Here is a 20,731-nt window from a genome sequence, read left to right on the forward strand (position 1 = left end):
CATGAGAGGTTCTAACACATGGAGGGTGCGGAGAGTGTGACCCTTTGAAACCTATGATAGAACATGGCTTGGAAGGGAACACACAAGCAAAGATGCATCACAAACTAGAACGCAAGTTAGCTAACAATCCAAAGTGATGGTTAAACTAATCAACACACTTTAGTAAGATTCATACATATATCATTTAGAGTAAACAAGATAGATGGAATATAATAGGGAATATGCATGAAACCTCTTGACTCTATTATATTAAGAAGTGTAAGTTCCAGTCATACAATACAATGTCCAACCACTAGTTCCAACAACGGAACGTTACAGTCACTGTCGCCTGCTCCTCTCAATAGATATACTAGCTTTGCCTAGTGGAGAAGCCAAGGCTCATTACAATATTATCCAGTCTCTCCCTAAGATAGTCTTGTCAGAAACTTGGCTGACCAAAAGCCTTTATAATAAGTTATGAGGTTCTATTTATAGTAAAGGGTGGGCTGACGCTTGACATTCTACTTTGTGATAGTTCATCTACCCTCGTGACTCTTAATCTACTCTATGACTGTTACATCCAACTATTGACACTTGAACTTCCACTTGACAAGACGTTACATTACAGTGCACATGTGCACATTTGAGACAAAATGGCTTGAGCAAGCCATGCAAGACATCACAACACTCAGTCCATTGTGGTGAGACCAACTCTTTGACACGTTTGTGATTTTGAAGGTGCTGAGATGATGTCAATATTGGTTGTCCGTGATGGTGAGAATGTGCTCTATGGTGACATCTTGCTGAACTGAAATCTTGCCTCTGTTGCATCCCAGTGCATTGGTGTGGCTCCTCCATCCAACTCCTCCATTAACATGTGCATGGTCTTCTTGTGTGTAGCTGAATCAGCAACACATTGATGCATAATGTTCTTGCTGATCTTCTAGTGTGTGTTAGTGGTCATGCACATCAACTGTCAACTGCATGTTCAACTTTGGCCAGACTTGCTTCTTGTCTTTTCCTCAGTGAGTGTGCCAAATGGGTTAGATCACATGCCTGCACACAATGACATGCATGATTCCCAATTCCCTTGCATGCAATTAACAACACTGCTCAGCATGTATTCTCCATGCCAACTGCTGGGATGGATCTATAAATTGTACGGGTGTAGTTTCATCCGTGAGTACATGTTGAGCCCGCTACTATACCTATTCTTACTACAACTCATTCTCTCGCCTATGTAGCTCTTGTTCTTCCTTGTGTTGCTTCTTCAGCACATGAAACTCCTTCTCTGTTCCCTTATTTGTCTTCATGCGACATTCATGCGCATCGTCACCTCATAGCCTGAGTGTCCAAAGTTGCTTTCATCACCAGTGGATCAACTTTAGCTTGCAACTTTGTTCTGCCTCTGTGATGTCAACAACCTTCCTCTTGTGTTCGTTGTATCTAGTGTATTTCCTTCAACTGTTGTTCATGGTGCTACTTGCTATGATGATGTTGTTGTCATATCTTGATGTCCTTTTCTACCAACAACTTGATATCTTTGTGGGTAGGAAAGTTCATAGACACTTGATCAACTACATCCTGAAGTGTGCTCTAAACAGTGTCTTCTACTCAGCTCTCTTAGAAACCATTTTAATTGGGCTACTGTGAGGTAGATGAACACCTACGATACCTGGAGACATGGCAACACTCATGGAAATAAATATGTCAGTGGAAAACCAAAACGAAATTGAGAATTGACTTGCAACATACCTATGTGACTGATCATGAAGGTCACGCAATTTTAGCTGGGAGGTTAGGAGACTGACTACCAAAACGTCGCAAGGCACATTCTAGACTTTTAGGCGGCTAACTAATTACTAGAACTGTGCAATATAGATTCCAGCTGGGGCTGCTGAGGACTAAAACTGTGCAATGAACAATTTCAGTCAGCAATGACACGCAACTACCAAACTGGATTACACAATTTTTGGGGCCAACGGGACATTGCCTCTAAGAATTGAGAAATGCAAGTCTAGAGGTCAATTTCTGGCTATAATTGCATAATTTATGGAGGGAAGGCAAAATCTCTGCTTCCAAAAATGTGCAGTGCTAGCTGGGCAAGGCATGGTCTGGGCCAAGGCAGCCCAGTCTGGTTGACGGGTGACTGAAAACATGAGAAGTCTGAATTCAATGTGATATGAGTGCAAACAAGAGTGAATGATAATTCATGCAAAAATAAAGTTTAGGATTTAGAAAATAGGAAATCATGCATGTGTGTCAAGCGAGTTGCTGCAATGGTGACCCTCTGTGCAAAACAATGCCATGCATGCAATAGTCGTGAGATGAAAACGAAAACTAAAACAGTGCTAGTACAAGCTAGTATGCATGCAAATGATAGAAAACATTCACTAACATCAAGAAGACATCATTCATACGAAGAAAAACACAAAAAGTGCCAAAGATGCGACGCAAGTCATGAGGAACGGGCTTATCCAAGACAGCTGAGTTGAATGTGCCAACGACTCCTAGATGCAATGTAGGATGTCAGATATGCAAGGTCGATGTGAGGAATGAGCTATGTAGCGTCTAGTTGATGAGTTTTGATAAGATCAAGGTTGTGATGTGCATGCCACAAATCTAGGAAGAGTGACACTTGGCGGGAAGTCTCTGAAATGATTCTTGCATGTAACATCCAACTGCTAAAAATAGATTCCTAAATCAAGGGATGCCTTTGCATGCTGCCTTGCAAGGAGCATCCCATGCATGCAAATCAATTTTTCTCTATCTCGGAGGGAACCAGACAACTAAATTGCGCATGCAACAATTTTCTTAGCTAGGAGGAAAAAATGCACATTTCTGGAAGGGACTGGGTTGGCTGCCGAGAGGGATTACACAATTTATGGGAAGAGAAACTAACTACTACCAAGGATTCTGCAATTCCTGGGATGACCAGTCCTGCTGGGAGGAATTGCACAATTTTTCTAGTGAACAGTGATAGGTAGATTTGCGCATTTCTAGAGTTGAGCAAGCTACGAGATAGAATTGCGTGATTTCTGGAGGTAAGGCTGGTTTCCCTCCATAATTGGGAAATTTCTTCAGGGAGCTTCTTAGCCTGTAGTTGGACCAAGTCCGGTGAAATAGCCTGTGAGTGGTGTTAACACCCAAGTTGTTCCCTTTGACTCCCAAGGGAATACGGTCGAGGTAACCACTAACCAAGCTTTGGATTATAGGTTCTAGCCTACCTATAATCAGAGAGGAATCTCTCTTTAAGATTTGTCTCTGTTTTGTGAAGATTTTAGGCTAGTTATGAGTTCAGTTTTTGTTTGAGGTTTGGGTTGTGAACTGTTGATTGAGAAGGGCATGAAATGTTTGAAGGATTTCTAGTCCATTGGGCTTATGGAGTCAGATATTGAGTAGGTCGTGATGTCTGTGATGGAGAAGGATTTACTGTAGAGCTAGACAGCTATTCATGATACAAATTTTGGTTTATGAATGAAACAGAGTGAAATGGAAACTTATATATAGTGTGACTGTACGTTGAGGAAGGGCAGAATGTGTTCAGTAGCATCTAAGAATTACTGCACATATACTGGAAAAGATTTATAGCAATTTGGAGCATTTAAGAATTCAAATTTAACAGATAAACCTGAAGAAAACATTTGTAACAATGAAAGCTTGAATTCAGGGTGCCTCCATGGACAAATCCTGAGTTATTATTCTACTTTCTTGTTAAGATTAGATCACATACATGAGAAATGAAATACAAAAATAACACATAGACAGAGATAGAGAAACTTATTGTATCAAGCTATAGCACTATAATTCTGCGACATTCAATGGTTCTAACACAGTATACACCAGAAAAGACAATCTCTGAAATTCCAAAAGCTCCTTTGTATTATCTCTCCAAAAATACAGCCGAGTTCTCTTTCTCAACAAGTAACAACAACCCCTGCAAGCTTATGCGAGGGGGAATATATACAATCGGTTTCATAAAATATTTGAACCGCTAAGTCACTTGCTGAATTGAATACGCTCACCAACTTTACAAAATAGCAGATAAGGAAGTTATTACTGCTCTAAATACAAAATGAATGCTCTTTAATGCTGTCAGAAGTCTTTTTGACCTTTGGAGGCCACTGAGTCGGTTTAGCGTTCTGAATAAATGCTGAATGATGTGTCTTTATGCTCTGTCACGCTGTAGCTTTCTCGGCCCTGTCATTTGCAGCTGTCAGTATTGCTTTGGTGGCCGAATCTTTCTGCTGAGTTGGCTCAGTCCACTCTTCTTCATACATACTGAATGCATCAAATTTTCCTGTACAATGATAACTTATGTTTTTTGATGAAAAAACTTGATGAGAGCCTCTTGTTCATAGTATCATCTGTATCATTTTGGTCCACCATTCCTGTGTGGGCAGTTGATGTCTCAGAATTCCATCTAAGGTCTCATCTGCCTCTGTATATTTATAGAAGTTTGGAGGCACTTAAAACAAATGCTTGATCTCATTCATAATAAAAAATAAATTCTCTACTCTATCATAGAGATTTTGCCCAGATGTTGGCCCTGTTTCTTCTGAAGTACTTGGTGTTACAGTGATCTGATTTGTAGCAAATGTGTTGACCCTCTTTGCATAGTTCTCATGTGAAATTAGCCTACCTGCGCTGTTCAGTAAGCCAGGAAGACCTCTGCTTTGTAATGCTGCAAACTTGTCCATAACTATGTTTACTTCTGTCTGCATGTCTTGGCTTCTTCTTTCCAGTGTTTGTACCAGTCTTCTTAATGTAAGGACCCTCTTTATCAGCAAAATGGTTTCCGTTCTGTTGGGAATTCCCATTGCTGCCAGCTGAGGACCTATACGGTTATTGAGCACATTAATCATTCTATTGGCTACCTCAGGCATGTTGCCTAGAGATGCCCTTGATCTCTGGACTTCTCTGTGTTCTTTTCCTATGAGCTCTATTTGCTCATGAATAGTCTCAATATATTACCACTGATCTGTGATTGATTGGCCAATGTTGGCCCATAAAACTGTCTTAAGCTCAGCCACCACTTTTTCAAGGGTGAACTCCTTCTCCAGTTCCTTTATCTTCTCCTTAAAGGCCTTTATTTCCCTCCCTTTTTCTGCCACATTTTGCTTTGACTTGTCATATCTTTCATTGAGCTTAGCCAAATTCTCCCTGGCTTCATTTAACTCTGCCATTTGGGCTTCTAGGGCCTGAATTTCGTTCTTCAGCTTCTGCATGTCAAGGCTTGGAGCCTGGTCTGTTGTTGGTGCTGGTGCTGATGTAGATGGCGCTGTCTGAGCTGTCTGTTCTGTAGGAGGAGCAGTAGTTTGAGGGGGTTCCTCAAGATTGATTATCTCTGGAGGGGGCTGAGAAGTTTGGCCTCCTTCCTTCTGTTGTAATGCTGCCTGCAGTGCAGCCTCTGATTCTCCCAATTTCTCCTCAGTTTGGATCAGCTGTTTATATAATGAGATCAGCATAGCTGATGCATCCTGGTCATGTCTCAGCTGGGCAACCTCTTCTGTTTGGGGATGAAGAGTTGCTGGAATCTTGATCATTTTCCTCAATGCTGCCATGTCTGCATCCCTTAGTTTCAATAGTGCTTGGACAGCCTTGATGTCCTTGGGATCATGCCCAAGCTCTATAATGATGTCCTCCAGCGCTTTGATTCGGTTATCCTTTGCCTGGGAGGAAGCTTTTTCCAACTCAAGTTGGGCAGCTGTATTATTTAGGCTATTTTCCAGCCTAAGATTTACCAATGTTTTGTCTGCAAGAGTGGCATACACCATCTCACCCGTTTGCTTATGCAATTCAATCTGATCCATAGGGTGGATGTCCTTTGCAAGGACTTCAAAGTTGGTCCTTATGTAGTATGTAGCTGACTGTGGCTGCAACATGGTTGGCATGAAATGACTCATTATCATTTTGCCCTCATGCACATCATATGCAGACATTAATCTCTGCTGGTTAGTGGGAGCCATCTTTAACAAATGATTGTAGAGTTGTATCTTGAGTGGCTCATTCCTCTTTTTGATATCTATAAATTGTTGTTTAATGCCTGCTTCAGCTCCCCTTTGGTGGCTTGAGGAGCTGACTTCTCCTCCAACTGTCCTTTCATGTTCCTGCTGAAAGGAACTTGCAGATGCTTCCATACTCGGTGGACCCATGCCCAAAGACTGCCCAATAGGCATTTCTTCCTCAGAGAGGGGATTCATTCTGTGCCTTTTCTCCCCATGACTTATAGATGTGGTGAGGGGAGTCTCCTGCTCTCTATCCCTCTTTTTTCCCTTTTCTTCTTGTTGTGGAGTTTGTAGCACTGAGGCCTCCACTGTCTTTTCTTGCCTAGGAGGCAGAGTTTCTTGTGCCTGCTGCCGTGTGGGTATTGGAGCTTCAGATGTTTTCTCTTGCCGCCCTGGTTGCTCTTGTTCTTGCTGTTTTTTTTGCTGTGCCTCTTGCTGTTGTACTTCCTGCTGCTATTCTATAGGAGCTAGCTGTTTTAGCTCCATCTGTTTCTCTTTGCTTTTGCTGGAAGTTTGATGAGTAGTTCTAGCTGCTTGCTGATGTGCTGTTGAAGATGATGCAGCTACTCCAAGCTGCCTTTGGTATGAAGAGGAAACCTACCCACAAGTTTCCAAGTTAGCCTCTTTCTCAATATTTTTTGCTTCTCTTTGTAGCATTTGCTCTCTAGTCATTGGCTCTTCTAGGGCGCCCTCTTTCCAACTTAGTTGATTGGCATATTTCTCAATATGAGGCAATTTAGCGTGTGCATAGCCACCCAATTTATGTTTTATCCTTCTGAGAGAAATGAAATGATTAGGGTCATAAGGTATCCATTTGAAACAAGTTTCAAATCGGAGGGCCTCTAGCATGGCATCTACTTCCTTCCATCCCTCCTCCCTTATGTTGTAAAGGAAAGGGCCTAGCTGGTTCCTGACTTTTAGTTGCACTTTCTTGTTTTTACTATGGAAATGGATCATGTCTGCATTTCCAAACTGCCTTAAATACTCCAAGGCAAATAGTCTCATAGGGACATATCTTGGCAGCCTATAAGGGTCCAACTCATAGCCACATACTCTGATTACTGTGTGGTGTTGGTAAAAGTACCAATCACTAATGCTGTAGGACTTAGAAAGATGGAGAATTCTTTGCATTTCATCTGTTAATCTTGGAGGAGGAACACCATATAATAAGGTCAAGGCTGGATGAATGAAAAGGTCTATGAATTTAGAGTATGTGTATGGTGAGCAATAGGTGTGATGAAAAACTGAAGTCCAAAACACAACTGACCTTGGATTTCCTTGGGCATCAAGTTTCTTGAGAGGAATAGGGAAACTGTCAGGTTGATAAAATAAGAACAGATGATATATTTATCTGGTGTATCTAAACACCTTCTCCCATTCTAGGTTCATCAGTTGCTCATGAATCTTGTTTGCAATATATGTAGCATAATCATAATGCACAGCAGGAGGCTTTCCAGGAGAAAATATGGACAGCATAGCCATAATGGTGTCATCAACATCCTCAGTTCCCTTGTAGCCCAAGACATAGCTGATCAAATCTACAAGCATTTTGCCCAAGTCATTGAGGTATGGATTTCCAATAGGAGGCGTTCTCACAGTTTCAGAGCTTGGCTGTATGAATAACTGATTGATTTTGATGATCTGGGCACTGGACAGGTTGCCCCCCTTCTTTAATAAATCTAGCATGGAGAGAGGAGTCAATGGTCTTGCAGAATGAAAGTGCAGCATCTCATTTATGGCCTCAGGGGTAATATGAAACAAGACTGAGCCTGTGGGACTGAGAACAACTCTCTGACATGGATCATAGCATTCACAGCATCTATGGATCAAGTCTAGTAGGAAATTGACTTGAGGAAGGTTAAAAATGGGCAAGTTGGAGTCCCGAATCCCTAATATATCAGCTCCACTGAGGTGTTGTGCCTTTAACTCATTCAGAAGATGGATGTTAAATTTGGAATTCATTGAAAATGAGTCTATCATCTGATAATCCTTATCCCCCAGGGCCTTCCATTCTAATTGTCTTTATGGGGCATTCAGAGGTTGAATATTCAATGTTATTGCTGTTTCCATGGCTAATAAGGCCTCTGATTTGTATGTGAAGTGGTTTTACTGAACAGAGTAGCACCGAGGGGTATCTTTAAAGCAGAGAGGTAGATTACAAAGGAACAGAGGATAAATTGTAATAGCAGCAATTGAAATAATGCACAGAGGTCGGCCAAGGCAAATGTGAGGCCTGAAAAACTCTCTTTACAGTGAATTAGAGCAGTTCGGGTTTTAAGTCCACGAATGCGCGGACAGACGGCAGGTTTGGTGAAAACTTGGACAAACAAGGCTCTGCAGGTGAATTTCGATTCAACAGTTGAAAATGAAGGCCAACCACCGGGGATTTACTGGTAAATTTAGTGTTTTCTTACTCTTTTAAGCTATATTTGGACAATGAAGGATAAAACCAGGCGCAGAGGAATGCTTTGGATAAATACCTGGTAAACTGTTGGGAATGGCTACAAGTGCAGGTGGGATGGAAGCGCCGACGGTTTCTGGGTCGATTTCTGCAGGTTGGCAACGAATTAACGCAATTTGCATGCAGAGCAGAATAGTTCTTGTTTTTGCAAAAAGTGAGAAAAACCGTGTTTTTCGACAAAAATATGGACTTTTGGGATTTTGGCGCTTTTCTTGGATGACGTCAGCATGACGTCATCGAGTGACGTGGTGGCCTGTGGGTGGTCCACGGGGATGATGAGGTGGCAGACAGGTCAGAGCAGTGGCGGACAGGGGCGCTGACGCGGTGGTGATGTGGCATGACGAGGAGGTGACGTGAGCAGCAGAAAACCAAAAGCGGTAAGTGGATTTTCTCGGACCGCCTTAGATACGGCCGCGGTTTTGTCAGAGGGCGACCCGAGAGAATACAGGGGTGACACATGGCAGAGGCCTGACGTCACCCTCTGACAATTTCTCTGGTGATAACTTACGGACATCGGGGCCGACCCGATATGCATGTGGGCCGTCGGATGAAAAGAGCCAGATCCGACGGTAGACGGATTGCGAAGGCGCCAGGACGATACGGCAGCGGGCGGGGATTAAAATAATATTTTCTTTGGAATATGCGCCCGGCGAGGACTTAGGAGTTCGGCGGATAATATGGGTTTTTCAATGTAATTTTTTATATAAATGTGTATTTGCACCAAACTTTGGATAAAGCCGAAAAGTGGGTTTTCGATGTGTTTTTACAAATAAAGCGGGTTAGGGGTGAAAGTGGGGTTTTTTACAAGGTTCTTTTGCAAATGAAGGGGTAAATGGTTTAAATGACCTCTGAAGGGGAAAGAGGGGTAGGGCTTAGGTTATTAAACTGACCAGAGGTCAATTTAATCCCTGACTTTGAACATATGGCTATAGTGCCAAAGGGGAAGGGAATATTTATATATTGCTTGGGATTTATACAACATAGTGTTTATAATAGTAAGGGAAAACGGGAACATAGGGGATTTAGATAATAATATTTTTAGAAGTTAGTATGAGTGTAGGAAGGGGGTGAGAGGGTGAAACATTAAGTTTTATATGAAATCAACTTAGTTTAGGAAGTAGATCAAAATGAAAAGAATTTTAGACAAGAAATGTGGCTTTTAAAGAAACAAGTACCACCATAAGACCTTGAATTCTTCCATGAACATGGCTGGCAATGGGATGTTAGCAATGAATGTGAGGGGGGAGATTAGGAAGTTAGACGTGCTCTATTGTGTTGCTGCAAATGATAGGGAAGAGGAGCTTCTCTTATCCATTGATGCTTCCTTTAGGTTAGACCAGCACATTTCAGTTGAAAGGAATGACATTTCTGCAACCCCATCTGCCTACCCATCTACTTGCCTAGAATTTTTTGTTTCTTCATGGAGGGTGCACTTAGACTTGTAGACCCTTATGTGCCTTTTTCTTTTCTTTTGGCTTTTTCTTTTGATTTTTCTATCTAGAACTACCCTTATTGCTTCCAAGGTCCCAGATTAAGCAATTGGGAACCTTAATTCTCTACCTAACTAGTGGTCTGCCAAGATTAGACAGTTTGGACAGACTTCTTTCTCTATTCTATAATAGAAAATTGAATCATGGCATGATCCAGATTAGGCTGTTGGACCATCCATCAAAATTGAGTCAACATCAAGCTTATGTACACATATTGTCTTCTCTAGGAAATATGGGATCTTTGCATCACCAAAGCAGAGCATATTTGGAACTTTTATTTGCCCATCATGAAATATGAAACCTATTGGTATAGGTATCTAACAGTGGCTCCACATGGGGATGGTTTTTCTTCTTGAAAGACCAAGAACAGCAGGTCAGAATGCCTTGGCCCTTTGACTTCTCTTTACCAAAACTTGGAGTTTTTCTTCCTTGAAATCTCAAAATTGGAATCTGTCATACTTGTGGACCTTGCTGAACTAAGGCCTTTTCCTGTTTCTGCAAGACCTTTCAAACTGAGCTATTCACATGCTGAAAGAGAACGTTATATACAATATATTATGTACAGGGGAACAACCATGCTATGTTCATGGAAAGTAGTCAAAATAGTGCTTCAACATCCTGCCATTCACAGGACCTTCATCCAAATCAGTTTCATCAAGATTCCTAAGGAAGTAAGTATTATTTCCTTGCACTGCTTGAACAGCAAATGGTCCTCTCCAAAGGGAATCAAATTTTCCATGTTTTCCTTTATCTTCCCTTCTTGAATCCCACTTGAGGACTTTGTCACCAATGTTGAAATCTTCAGCCTTAGTCCTTCTATCAAAAGCTTTCTTTAGCTTTTCTTGTAAAACTTGAACTCTACTATAAACTTGGTCTCTAGTTTGCTGCAGACATATTATTTGATTGATCCTTCTTTGCATGTCATTTGGTTCAGCCTGGCTTTCTTGAAGTAGTTTCATAACAGGAACCCCTAGTGATGAAGGAAATCTGGCTTCTAATCCATAGACTAACTCATATGGGCTGACCCCAATTGATCTCTTGGTTGTTAGTCTATCTGCCCATAAGGCATTCACAAGCTTCTTATGCCAATTCTTCTTATTTTATTCCAACACCTTCTTTATGATGTTTACAAGGCTTTTGTTTGATGATTCCGCTAGGCCATTTCCTTGGGGATAGTATGCAGTAGAATGGCCCAAGGTAATGTGAAATTTGTGGCAGAAATTCACCATCTTCTTAGATCTAAAAGCAGCAGCATTGTCTGTTATTATCTTATCAGGACAACCAAATATAGAAAGGATATTGGTCTCAAGGAACTGAATGATAGTAGAATCATTTGCTTGTCTACAAGGAACAACTTCAATCCATTTAGTAAAGTAGTCTGTAGCTGTTAAAATCCATCTATGCTAGCCTGAAGATGAGGAATGAATTTCCCCAATGAAATCCAAGCCCCATTGTTGAAAATGTCTCTCTGTTGCAATAGGCCTCAAAGGAAGTGGCAGTAACTTTCTCTTTCCCTCAAACACTTGGCATTTATGACATGAGGTAGTAAACTTTTTAACATCAGAGAAGACAGTTGGCCAATAGTAACCAGCTCTCAATATCTTATCCACAGTGGACTTCCAATACAAGTGTCCACCACAATCACCTGCATGAAATTATTTCATGACATTGTTAGTCTCATTCTCAATCAAGCAGTTTAACAGTATACCCTCATGGTTTTTCCAAAGTAAATTGCCATCCATGACACAAAATCTTGAAGCTTTCATTTTTAGGAACCTACACTTAGTTCTGGACAATCCTGGGGGAGCACACAGGTTTTGCAACACATAACATATATCAGAATACCAGGGAGATTGTTCAAAGGCTACATTGATCTTTGGAGTTGCCAGCTCCGATTCATTGTCCAGCTGGTTTATGTCTAAGGCTTGGAAGTTTGCCTCTGTCATTAATTTGGCCAAACCTTGCCCTTTTATCAGTTTTGTAGGCTTTATTTCAATATCAAATTCCAATATGTTGGCAATCCATTTGCCTCTTCTGCCCTCTAGGTTTTCTTGGGTGAGTATGTCTTTCACAATGGGACTAGGCACATAAGCTATAACATGGGAGTATAGGATGTAAATCCTAAAGTCTTTAATGGCCTTGACCAAAGCATAAGCTTGCTTCTCCATGATCTGATATTTCAGGGGTGCATCTCTAAGAGCTCTACTAAAGAAAGCAATGGGTTTTTCATTTCCTTGGTCATCTTTCTGTAATAAGACAGCAGCAATGGTATGCTGGGAGGAAAAGGAGAAAATGATAAATTCTCTGTCAAATTGAGGATTTGTTAAGACTGGTGTTTGGGTAAGGGCCAACTTTATGCCTTCAAAAGCTTGATTTGCTTCTACTGTCCATTTCACTTTTGAATCCTTCTTAAGCATGTTGTTTAGTAATCTGATCAATTCTGCTAGGTTTGGGATAAACCTCCTTAATAAGTTAATTTTTCCCAAGAAAGCTTGTAATTCTTTGATGTTTCTTGGGTGGGGCATTTGTAAGATAGCTTGTATCCTGTCTAGGTCAATTCTAATGCCATCCTTTGAAATGATGTGACCTAACAGCTTACCTTCTTCCAAACCAAACAGGGATTTCTTGGGATTTAAGGAAATTCCATATTTCGTACAAGTTATGAATATTTGTCTCAAATGCTTCAAGTGTTCTTGGTCAGATTTTGAGAATGGTGTGAGGTCATCTAAATAAATGACAAGGAAGTCATGAATCTCTTTGGCAAAAGAAATATCCATTGCTCTTTGAAATGTAGCCCCTGCATTCTTCAATCCAAAAGGCATTTTTACATATTTGAAAGTTCCCCATGGGGTTGTGAATGCTGTTTTGTCTTGATCATCAGGGTGTACTAGGATCTGATTAAAACCTGAGAATCCATCAAGTAGTGAGATCCTTGAAGCCCCTACCACTCTTTGGAGAATGTGATCCATCTTAGGTAAGGGGTAATTATCCTTGAGGGACACCTGGTTTAGATTTCTAAGATCAACACAAAGTCTTATTTCACCAGTTTTCTTTCTTGTGGGCACCAAATTTGAGATCCAGTCTGAAAACCTGATTGGTGCTATGATGCCAGCTTTAAACATTTTTTGCAGCTCTTTTTCAATTGAAGGGAGAAGCATGGGATTGATCCTTCTCAATTTCTGCTTAAATGGCTTTTGATTAAGCTTGAGAGGGATAGTATGTTGGATGACAGAGGTGTCATAGGATTTTAAATCCTCATAGATCCATGCAAAGACATCTTGAAACTCTCTAAAGAGGTCAATGCATTTAGGCTTTTGATCAGGAGGTAAGGATGCAGACAATTTTATTATCTTGGGCTTTTCAACAGTTCCAATGTTGCATTCCTCAATGGCAGCATTAAGGGGCTGCATTTTTGGTTTTCTAGGGATATCATTTGAATCAAAAATGTCCTCCAATGGAGTTATGCCTGTTGGAAGAAAATTGTCTTTCAGCTCTATGATTTCAACCTCTGCACCAGCTATTTCTTCACAATTGATTTGTTGAATTTCTTGTATGTTGTCTTTGTTAAAAATTGTTGGATGTAGCATTTGGTTAGCTGTTTTGGGTGATATTGCCCTGTGGTTCTGTTCACTAAGTATTTGTGATTGACTTGCACCCTCAGTGTCAATGTTTAGTCCTGCAAATTCTTGTTGCAAGGTCAAGAAATTATTTATTTGTGTATCATCCTCAAAAACTTGCCAGTCTTTAACATTGTTTGGGACAGAAGGTCTGTATTTTATCTCAGCTGTGAATCAATGGCTCGGTTCAAAGGGTAGTTTACAGGTGCTTGCAAATGTGGCCAAACTATGAGCATGAAGGTTATGGGTCCTAGAAATTTTGGTGATTTGAAATTCAGTAAAGGAGTTTAGTATTTCAGCAGCAGCAGACCTATAAGCTCTCAATCTCTTGTCATTAGTGACAAAATTCCCCTTTACTTGTTGGATAATTAGGTCTAAATCTCCCATGATTGAAACTTTTGTGGCTTGTAAAGATTTTACTAATTTGAGGCCTAGTAAAAGAGCTTCGTATTCTGCCATATTGTTGGTGCATCTGAAATTTAGTCTATAGGCTCGACCTTCTGCATGATTGTTTTGTTTGTTATGTATCCAAACTCCGGCTCCTGCCCCTAATCTGTTGACAGACCCATCAAACTCAATGAACCATAGGATTTCTTGGTCAAGGGAGGAATTGTCAACCACCATGGGGCTAGGCATCAACAACTTGAGATCTTGGCTTACACTTGGCTTTTCTTCTTGAACAATTTCATTTGTTGACCTTTCAACCATTATTTCCTGAGTAGCAGCTTGTTCATTTATATCCTGATCTTGTTTGAATGTCTTAGTTTCATCATCATTTGTAGAACCTGTATTATCATTGAAGAGAATATAGGAGTCAATGTCAGAATGGACAGCATATATGGGAAAATTTTGAGGTTTTTCTTCACTGCTGACCATGTACTTCATGAGTGTTTCTCTGTATAGTCTTGTTGGTTGCCCAAAGACAGAGATGGTGGCATATGACATGTCTAACTGCAAGGAACCTTGAAGTTTAGCCCCCCATGATCTTGATAACAACATTCCATATTTAGGTGGAATATCAACAACTACATCATCCATCAAGATTGTCTTATTGGGGCATTGAACAAGTGAGACACAGAGATCTTTTATCAAGCCTAAACACTTAACTTGGCTGGAGTCAAATGAGAATAGGTCCTTATATGGTCTTGTAATATCTAGATTTAATCTTTCCATGACTGATTTTGGCATCAGGTTGTGAGAGGCACCCGAGTCAAACATTGCATTGTGTAATATCTTATCATGAACATGCAAGCTGACATAAAAGGGTAGGATTCCTGTAACTGCTATTTTTCCATCAACCTCTGGACCGAAAAGTAGTTCTGGGGTATCATCCAACACATTAACATCATCTTTGTTATGATTGAGTTGAAGGGATTTCTTGATTTGTTGTTTATAGATGTTATGTTTAGCCAACTCTGAGAGAGGAATGGCTATTTTCAGTTTTCCAATTTCAGCTTCCAAGTCAAAAGGTTTTTCAGATTGGGTTTTAGTATTTTGATTAACAGCCTTTTCCCTTTCCATGGAATCCCTAATGCCTTCCTCCTAATTCTCCTTCTGATCTTGAGGCTTGTCCTTTTTGCTTATCTTTTGAGGAATATTGCTTGGCTTGTGTTGGAAGGGTGTTGTATCTACTGGTTGTTGATTTGAGGGAGATGTTTCAGTTATTTCCTCAACTGTTACCTCCTTTGTAATTGGACCAGTTTTGTCACTTGGATCTATGACAATAGCTTTCTTAGGCTATGGGGTGTCCTTTGTTTTTTCAGGCTGTGTCACATTTATTGTTCTACTCCTCAACCTATATTGCTTATGAACTTCAAAAATAGCTGTATCATATCCTTGCTTGAAATCAAATGACTCACCTGATTTGGTTTGGAATTGCTTGATATCATCATCCTTATGATCTTCTTGTGTTAAAAAGACTTGATTTTCACCATCCAAACCCATTAGATTAATGTGAGGATCTTCATTAGGTTCATTAGATGTAGAAGCCTCAGCGTAATTCTCTTGGAAAGGGGGTCTGATATTTTGGTCAAGATCAGTCCTTCCGACATTGGGGTTTTGAGTCTTTCTAAAGTTTTGGTTTCTTACATTGCTTGTTTGCCCTTCCCATGATGACTTTCTTTCTATGGTTTCCACTCTGTCCCCAAGTCTATCCATACCTTTGATGATTGCATCTAACTTCTGCTCAAATGCTGAGGGTTCTTCTTTAAAGGTAGTTCTTCTTTCAGTTCTTGCCCTATTTCTTTTGGCAATCAAATTTGCCTCTACACTTACTGCTATGTCTTGCATGTCTGCCAAAGTTGCAGGGGATCTTTCTCTCAATTGATATGCCATATAAGCATCAAATCCATCAGGGAACTTAATTAATGCTAAATCAGGTGGTGGTCTGAGGTTTTGAGGAATGGCACTATAGACAGAATTGAATCTAGTGCAATATGCCGAGACAGTTTCTTGTGGACCTCTCTTTATGGTGTCATATTCAGATAAAATGTGTAGAGGGTCCTTTTTCTTTTCCCATCTGTTTAAGAAGGACTGATAAAGGGCGCCTGAATTAGCTATGGAATTTGTATCCACTGCTCTGAACCATGTTCTTACTTCACCTGTCAGACTTTGTACAAAGATTTTCATTCTCACATCATCATCATCTATCTCATAGTTTTCGAAGTAGTCTTGCATTTTCTTTGTATGCTGTAAGGCAGTGTATGTACTGGTTCCATCAAAATAAGTTATTTTTCCTTGGTAATCCTGAGGCATGGCCCCAGGATTGTTAGGCAGCTGGAGGGGAGCATAACGATTTGCCATGTTTGGTGGGACAACTGGAACAACAGGAACAACAATAGCAGTTTGTGTGTTAGATGTTGCCAATATGTTTTGTGAAGTGGATGATGAAGAGGGGGAGGAATGAGTTGTATGGAGGTGAATAGTAGGTTTAGAAGGGGTGGGGATAAAACTATGTTGAACTGCCTCAGGGCTAGATTCAGGAGATTTTTCCCATTTCTCTTGGATTTTATGAGTTTTATGGATCAAATTGGGGTTATTGAAAATAGGAGGAGGATTTGGGTCAGGATTTGACCTGGTGTGCCTAGTTTTCCTTTTAGGAGCCAGCTTCTGAACTTCTTTTTATGAGAATTTCTGAGGAGGTAGTGATCTATTGATAAGGGCTGGTCAGTTATAGCACAACTATATGAAAATTAATACTGAATAAAGATTGACTGAGGCAACTTTTATATACTCCTGCAAATGCAAAGTAGAGGCAGTTTCTAAGGCTATCTGGCTGTCACTCAGGCTTTATCTATAGCATTAAGAATCAGATAGGAGGTTGCAAAGTTTATCCAAGTCCCAGTGGAGTCGCCATTTATGTTAACACCCAGGTTGTTCCCTTTGACTCCCAAGGGAATACGGCCGGGGTAACCACTAACCAAGCTTTGGATTATAGGTTCTAGCCTACCTATAATTAGAGAGGGCTCTCTCTTTAAGATTTGTCTCTGTTTTGTGAAGATTTTAGGCTAGTTATGAGTTCAGTTTTTGTTTGAGGTTTGGGTTGTGAACTGTTGATTGAGAAGGGCATGAAATGTTTGAAGGATTTCTAGTCCATTGGGCTTATGGAGTCAGATATTGAGTAGGTCCTGATGTCTGTGATGGAGAAGGATTTACTGTAGAGCTAGACAGCTATTCATGATACAAATTTTGGTTTATGAATGAAACAGAGTGAAATGGAAACTTATATATAGTGTGACTGTACGTTGAGGAAGGGCAGAATGTGTTCAGTAGCATCTAAGAATTACTGCACATATACTGTCAAAGATTTATAGCAATTTGGAGCATTTAAGAATTCCAATTTAACAGATAAACCTGAAGAAAACATTTGTAACAATGAAAGATTGAATTCAGGGTGCCTCCATGGACAAATCCTGAGTTATTCTTCTACTTTCTTGTTAAGATTAGATCACATACATGAGAAATGAAATACAAAAATAACACATAGACAGAGATAGAGAAACTTATTATATCAAGCTATAGCACTAGAATTCTGCAGCATTCAATGGTTCCAACACAGTATACACTAGAAAAGACAATCTCTGAAATTCCAAAAGCTCCTTTGTATTATTTCTCCAAAAATACAGCCGAGTTCTCTTTCTCAACAAGTAACAACAACCCGTGCAAGCTTATGCGAGGGGGAATATATACAATCGGTTTCATAAAATATTTGAACCGCTGAGTCACTTGATGAATTGAATACGTTCACCAACTTTACAAAATAGCAGATAAGGAAGTTATTACTACTCTAAATACAAAATGAATGCTCTTTAATGCTGTTAGAAGTCTTTTTGACCTCTGGAGGCCACTGAGTCGGTTTAGCGTTCTGAATAAATGTTGAATGATGTGTCTTTATGCTCTGTCACGCTGTAGCTTTCTCGGCCCTGTCATTTGCAGCTGTCAGTATTGCTTTGGTGGCCGAATCTTTCTGCTGAGTTGGCTCAGTCCACTCTTCTTCATGCATACTGAATGCATCAAATTTTCCTGTACAATGATAACTTATGTTTTTTGATGAAAAAACTTGATGAGAGCCTCTTGTTCACAATATCATCTGTACCATTTTGGTCCACCATTCCTGTGTGGGCAGTTGATGTCTCAGAATTGCATCTAAGGTCTCATCTGCCTCTGTATATTTATAGAAGTTTGGAGGCACTTCAAACAAATGCTTGATCTCATTCATAATAAGAAATAAATTCTCTACTCTATCATAGAGATTTTGCCCAGATGCTGGCCCTGTTTCTTCTGAAGTACTTGGTGTTACAGTGATCTGATGTGTAGCAAATGTGTTGACCCTCTTTGCATAGTTCTCATGTGAAAGTAGCCTACCTGCGCTGTTCAGTAAGCCAGGAAGACCTCTGCTTTGTAATGCTACAAACTTGTCCATAAATCTGTTTACTTCTGTCTGCATGTCCTAGTTTCTTCTTTCCAGTGTTTGTACCAGGCTTCTTAATGTAAGGACCCACTTTATCAGCAAAATGGTTTCCGTTCTGTTGGGAATTCCCATTGCTGCCAGCTGAGGACCTGTACGGTTATTGAGCACATTAATCATTCTATTGGCTACCTCAGGCATGTTGCCTAGAGATGCCCTTGATCTCTGGACTTCTCTATGTGCTTTTCCTATGAGCTCTATTTGCTCATGAATAGTCTCAATATATTGCCACTGATATGTGATTGATTGGCCAATGTTGGCCCATAAAACTGTCTTAAGCTCAGCCACCACTTTGTCAAGGGTGAGCACCTTCTCCAGTTCCTTTATCTTCTCCTTAAGGGCCTTTATTTCCCTCCCTTTTTCTGCCACATTTTGCTTTGACTTGTCATATCTTTCATTGAGCTTAGCCAAATTCTCCCTGGCTTCATTTAACTCTGCCAGTTGGGCTTCTAGGGCCTGAATTTCGTTCTTCAGCTTCTGCATGTCAAGGCTTGGAGCCTGGTTTGTTGTTGGTGCTGGTGTTGATGTAGATGTCGATGTCTGAGCTGTCTGTTCTGTAGGAGGAGCATTAGTTTGAGGGGGTTCCTCAAGATTGATTATCTCTGGAGGGGGCTGAGAAATTTGGCCTCCTTCCTTCTGTTGTAATGCTGCCTGCAGTGCAGCCTCTGATTCTCCCAATTTCTCCTCAGTTTGGATCAGCTGTTTATATAATGAGATCAGCATAGCTGATGCATCCTGGTCATGTCTCAGCTGGGCAACCTCTTCTGTTTGGGGATGAAGAGTTGTTGGAATCTTGATCATTTTCCTCAATGCTGCCATGTCTGCATCCCTTAGTTTCAATAGTGCTTGGACAGCCTTGATGTCCTTGGGATCATGCCCAAGATCTATAATGATGTCCTCCAGCGCTTTGATTCGGGTATCCTTTGCCTGGGAGGAAGATTTTTCCAACTCAAGTTGGGCAGCTGTATTATTTAGGCTATTTTCCAGCCTAAGATTTACCAATGTTTTGTCTGCAAGAGTGGCATACACCATCTCACCCGTTTGCTTATGCAATTCAATCTGATCCATAGGGTGGATGTCCTTTGCAAGGACCTCAAGGTTGGTCCTTATGTAGTCTGCATCTAACTGTGGCTGCAACATGGTTGGCATGAAATGACTCACTATCATTTTTCCCTCATGCACATCATATGCAGACATTAATCTCTGCTGGTTAGTGGGAGCCATCTTTAACAAATGATTGTAGAGCTGTATCTTGAGTGGCTCATTCCTCTTTTTGATATCTATAAACTGTTGTTTAATTCCTGCTTCATCTCCCCTTTGTTGGCTTGAGGAGCTGACTTCTCCTCCAACTGTCCTTTCATGTTCCTGCTGAAAGGAACTTGCAAATGCTTCCATACTCGGTGGACCCATGCCCAAAGACTTCCCAATAGGCATTTCTTCCTCAGAGAGGGTATTCAGTCTGTGCCTTTTCTCCCCATGACTTATAGATGTGGTGAGGGGAGTCTCCTGCTCTCTATCCCTCTTTTTTCCCTTTTCTTCTTGTTGTGGATTTTGTAGCACTGAGGCCTCCACTGTCTTTTCTTGCCTAGGAGGCAGAGTTTCTTGTGCCTGCTGCCTAGTGGGTATTGGAGCTTTAGATGTTTGCTCTTGCTACCCTGGTTGTTCTTGTTCTTGCTGTTTTTTCTGCTGTGCCTCTTGTTGCTGTACTTCCTGCTGCTGTTCTGTAGGGGCTAGCTGTTTTAGCTCCATCTGTTTCTCTTTGCTTTTGCTGGAAGTTTGATGAGTAGTTCTGGCTGCTTGCTGATGTGCTGTTGAAGATGATGCAGCTGCTCCAAGCTGCCTTTGGTATGAAGAGGAAACCTGCCCACAAGTTTCCAAGTCAGCCTCTTTCTCAATATTTTTTGCTTCTCTTTGTAGCATTTGCTCTCTAGTCATTGGCTCTTCTAGGGTGCCCTCTTTCCAACTTAGTTGATTGGCATATTTCTCAATATGAGGCAATTTAGTGTGAGCATAGCCACCCAATTTATGTTTTATCCTTCTGAGAGAAATGAAATGATTAGGGTCATAAGGTATCCATTTGAAACTAGTTTCAAATCGGAGGGCCTCTAGCATGTCATCTGCTTCCTTCCATCCCTCCTCCGTTATGTTGTAAAGGAAAGGGCCTAGTTGGTTCCTGACTTTTAGTTGCACTTTCCTGTTTTTACTATGGA

This window comes from Pinus tabuliformis, chromosome 2_2 (genome assembly GCF_031772625.1).
Source record: "Pinus tabuliformis cultivar Carrire ecotype Pingquan chromosome 2_2, CPIR1, whole genome shotgun sequence".
NCBI classification, from domain to species: domain Eukaryota; kingdom Viridiplantae; phylum Streptophyta; class Pinopsida; order Pinales; family Pinaceae; genus Pinus; species Pinus tabuliformis.